This window comes from Gopherus flavomarginatus (assembly GCF_025201925.1).
Source record: "Gopherus flavomarginatus isolate rGopFla2 chromosome 13 unlocalized genomic scaffold, rGopFla2.mat.asm SUPER_13_unloc_1, whole genome shotgun sequence".
NCBI lineage: Eukaryota > Metazoa > Chordata > Testudines > Testudinidae > Gopherus > Gopherus flavomarginatus.
Window position 1 is genome coordinate 2122012 of NW_026114609.1, and position 3410 is coordinate 2125421.

The 3410-nt window shown below is 48.0% G+C and overlaps 1 non-coding gene across 1 annotated transcript; it reads left to right on the forward strand.

The window, feature by feature from the left end:
* The first annotated feature begins 1060 nt into the window (after positions 1–1060).
* TRNAM-CAU (transfer RNA methionine (anticodon CAU)) lies at positions 1061–1134 on the forward strand. Its single transcript has one exon. It is a non-coding gene; the product is annotated as a tRNA-Met (tRNA).
* The last annotated feature ends 2276 nt before the right edge of the window (positions 1135–3410 follow it).

A 3410-nucleotide genomic window follows, 5' to 3' on the forward strand; every position in this document is an offset into this window, starting at 1 on the left:
AACAAACGCTCCTTGAGTGGGGTGACCACAGGAGTAGCTCAAACCTCCAAAGTTCCTGGCCAGGGGCAGGACATTAGCACAGCAAGGGAGGGATGTGGCAGTGACATCACAAAGGCCTTTTGCAGGACCTCAGGCTATTGGTCAAAGGTGATGGGGAGATGGTGACCTCACAGAGAGATGCTGACATCAGCCAGGCAGGACAGGGGTAAGGGGCCAAGGAAACCTCAGAGACCCCTGTGGCTTTTCTTCAGCAAGTCTCTTTCTCAAGGTCTCTCTTTGAGGACTGAGAAAGTATTCAGGTTCACGTATGTGAGTGCCAGGAGGAACTTCTTTTGAGTTTTCTCCTTCCCTTTTCCTGATTTTACTAGAAAACAGCCGTCCCTGTTTAGAAGGTAAGAGCCTCCTCGAGAAAAGGGGTGTCCTGGGCGTGTCACAGTTCGGATGCCAGTGGCCCCCCACACTGTAATGAAGTTCCCGCCACCCTGCTCTGTGTTCGCAGTGCGGGAGAGAGCAGCATTCCACGGCAGTGATTTGCTCCTGGCTGCCAGAGCAGAGCAGCAGGCTCAGCTGTCAGAACTTCCCAGACCAATGAAAGGGGAGGGGCCCATGGCTCTGTAGCAGGAATGCAGGGTAGGCGAGTTCACGGCGGGCATTGTGGGATACTGGAGAAGGCCAGTTATAGTGATATAATGAACGGCAGCGTCTACTCTGTCACTTCAAGTTTGCTGCAAAAAGCTCTAGACCTCCCATCAAAGTTGTTTTATTTTGTCAGCAAACCAGGGCAGTTTTGTCGCCGGACGTGGCATTGCAGTGTGTACACCTGCCACAAGCTGCCGACTGAGGTAGCGTTGTGTGTTTTTCACACACCTGAGCAACATAATTCTGCTGAAACAACTTTGTAGTGCAGACCTGGCCAAAGATTCACTCACACACAACTTGTAAGAACAACGTCACCTGCTCCTCTGCTTTGCAGAATCCAAATACAAGCAAAGCTTGTCATGCCCTGGTGGCGATGGCCAGGAGTCAGGTGTGGGCAAACACTGTGCTTTAGCTACCCACAGGCACCATGGCTTAGCTGGCTAAAGCATCTGTTTCATAATCAGGAGATCCTGGGTTCAATTGCCAGTGGTGTCTTGCTGACTGGTTGTTGGGGCACCAGCTATTGGCTACTGTCAGAAGACAAGATTCAGAGCTAGATGGGCCTTTAGTCTAGCCCAGTGTGGTTTTTCTTATGGTTTTAAATAACACTCACAGGTACTGATAATAGAGTTACTGAAAGTTTGGGAGTTAGGAGCGGGTAGGTCAGTGGTCCAGTCCCCACACAGATGATACTCTCCCTCTGGGACAGGGGCAGGTCTGAGCTCTCACCCGACCGCTCATTGTGGCTGTCAGAATCTGTGAGCAGCTTGTTTAGTTTATGCCAAAGGTTGAGTCCTGCTTTGTGCACTGTGTGTGAGAATGAAAATCCTAAACTGCCTCTTGAAATAACGAATGCAGCAGGACGTGTTATTATCCCTGCCCCAAGGCAGATAGACCAATGGAGAAATGCCATCAAGTCCTAGGTAATACTCCACTGCCATTTTACATTTTTTGCTTGCTAAGCTCCTTATCTGCCTGGCCCAGGCTGTCTTCTGTCTCAGCTGCTGCTCCCAGCCTGCTCTAGAGTCAAACATGGAGGGCTCCCAGAGGAACAGAGACTGGGACGGGGCAGCAGCCTGGGTTGGGCTGCGAAGATGCTAGGAGTTCTGGTTCCCTGAGAAGTGGCCTGGTTCCCTTCTCAACAGCGAACAAATCAATCCCACGTCCCCTCCCCAGAAAAATCAGCCTAGAGCCAAGGGCAGCAGGGGACGATTCCCTCTAGTTCCCACCGAGGCAGGAGAGAAACCAGGGTGTTTTTAGGAGAGCTTATGGAACTGACGTGGGGAAACCAACCTTTAATAACAGGCAGTTCCAGTTTAAGCTAAGTGTTTTTAACAATTTCTACAACATTAAAAAACCCTTCCATCATAGTGTCACCACCCATAAAATTGCTTCAGCCTTATAGGTTCCTAAGTGCACAATTAAACATCTCTTCAAATCCAAGGGAGTGGAGATCAGTCAATGTTCAGAGTCATCCCACATAAAAGAACCATGTTGTGGTACATACTGGCCCCATCATGTGGTCGTTGCCTTTCCCTCCTCTCTGTTAAAAGTTTTAGTATTTTGCACAGAAACTTTCTTCCCTCAGGAGACACCTGGGAATCAGGTCTGCCAGCCAGACAAACACCTTTAAGAGGAGGCGTAATCTGTCAAAAAATGATCTCCCTCCTTCAGTTCAGTGGCACCCTGAAATGTTTCTTATCCCAGCAGAGCCAGAGGACTGAAAGCAGCTACATCAAGCCTTTGTGTAGCTAGCAGGAGTGAACACAAACACTCCCTTGTATCTGAAGAGATGTTTTGTTTTACCCTTGGCAAACTACAAGGCTAAAGGGAAAGGTGATGGTGGTGTCAGATATAAAGAGTGAAACATAAAACAATCATCATAGTTATGCCCATAGCAACTGTAAATATTTCTAAATTCATCTTATTATCATCAGTGTATTATTTTCTCTGTCATCTAGACATGGACTAGATCTTGACCAAGAAATTTGGATCTTGACAAAATAATCAACTACCCCTCGTTAAGGTAATGGACTTGACACCCACTCGGGTGTCTCCACGCAGGTTCAAATACTAACAACAGTGGCACCTTACAGCCATAGCTTTTAATCAGGGCAATACATTGATACAAATACCTGTTAAATCATTTCTCAGCCAGAGTCAATTGCCCACATTCCTTAGGGCATTTGGCCACCATGTGGACGTTTAATTTCCCTCCTCAATTTCATATAGAGGCACAATTTCCTTTGCACAGATCCAATAACAGTAAAACCTCCCTGTGTCTCTTGTCTGAGCCAGGGCATTCGATTCCAGTGAACCCTTCTCTCCTGCAATGGCAATGGTCAGACAGAGGGGTCGTGGCACCTGCATCCCTGCCAGGGAGATATTGGCTCGGCTCTTTCTTTCTTCTGCTGTTGTTAGTCCATGAAACATCAGGGATGGAATGCAAGGCTGAGCTCACACACCAATCCCCTGAAACATTTCAGTGCCCCAGAGAAATCCTGCCCCCGGCTATTGGAATGATATGGTGGAGATTCGAATAGGAAAGGGACTGTCTGAATTGTCAGTGTGGGGAATGAACAACAATCTATAGCAATGTCGTTAGCCACAAACACACTAATCATGCTCCAGCTGGAAGGGAAATGGGCAGGAACTCTTGCTGTTCACCATGGACACACTTACACTAATGCACAGCAGTGAGTGTGCTGGGGAAGCTGGTCTGAGCCATTTGAAGTGACAATTCTGTGAGAACAGAATCATCGTGTAGGGCA